This window comes from Fragaria vesca, linkage group LG2 (assembly GCF_000184155.1).
Source record: "Fragaria vesca subsp. vesca linkage group LG2, FraVesHawaii_1.0, whole genome shotgun sequence".
Classification (NCBI taxonomy): domain Eukaryota; kingdom Viridiplantae; phylum Streptophyta; class Magnoliopsida; order Rosales; family Rosaceae; genus Fragaria; species Fragaria vesca.
Window position 1 is genome coordinate 659884 of NC_020492.1, and position 1162 is coordinate 661045.

Here is a 1162-nt window from a genome sequence, read left to right on the forward strand (position 1 = left end):
GCTAAGACCTTGACCAGAATGAATATAGGGAAGATTTATGCGATTGATTACGCACCGAGGACAGTCAAGGCAGAAAACATAGCAACATAGTAAAAATGACAGACGATGAAAAGGTGACCAGACGTTGGATTATTGATAATAACATCCATAATAAACCATACAAACTGACTGAACACCGCACATGCCCCCAGCAAAATGTATCATCGTAAGTACATGAATATTCTTCTTGTACATGTATCATTGTTTGTTAGGGTTGATAACTACATAACCAGATGCTTTGAGAGTTTACTATCCTTGGTAAATGTTTTTTGTTAGGGGGGTAGAACAACATAAATGAGGGGGTAGTAATGTACATTGATATTCAGATTTATTTTCTCAGTCAAAATAAGTTATTAACATAGTTAGCCCTTTAATTTATGGCAGGTCTGATTGTGGTCCATTTGTTCTACATTATATGGACGCAATGTGTGCTGGGTTGGATCCAAACCAAGAAGGTGGCAACCAAATGAGGAAGAAGATGTTAGAGGAGTTTGTGAAATTAAACAAATGATTTATGTAACTTTTGCTAGAATTGTAGACAGATATCACAACTAAGATTGAGATCCAATTTTAAGTTCTATTTTGAAATTTTCATGTAAATTTAAGGGAATTTAATACCTAGTAAAGTAATGGTTTACTACCATCAGCAATGTGTTTTTTTATGCTCTAGAAACTTTACTGCCCCCAGTAAAGTATGTGTTAGGGTGCAGAATAACAAAAACTGAGGTTCTGCAAAACTTTACTACCCCCAGTAAAGTATGTGTTCGGGTGCAGAACAACAAAAACTGAGGTTCTGGAAACATTACTACCCCTAGTAAAGTATGTTATAGGGTGCAAAACAACAAAAACTGAGGTTCTGGAAACTTTACTACCCCTAGTAAAGTATGTGTTAGGCTGCAGAACAACAAAATCTGATACTCTCGAAACATTACTATCCCCAGTAAAATATGTGTTAGGCTGCAAAACAAGTAAATCTAAGGACTTGGAAACATTACTGCCCCCAGTACAGTTTATTACTGAGTGCAGAACAACAAAAACTGAGGTTCTGGAAACATTACTACCCCTAGTAAAGTATGTTCTAGGGTGCAGAACAACAAAAACTGAGGTTCTGGAAACTTTACTA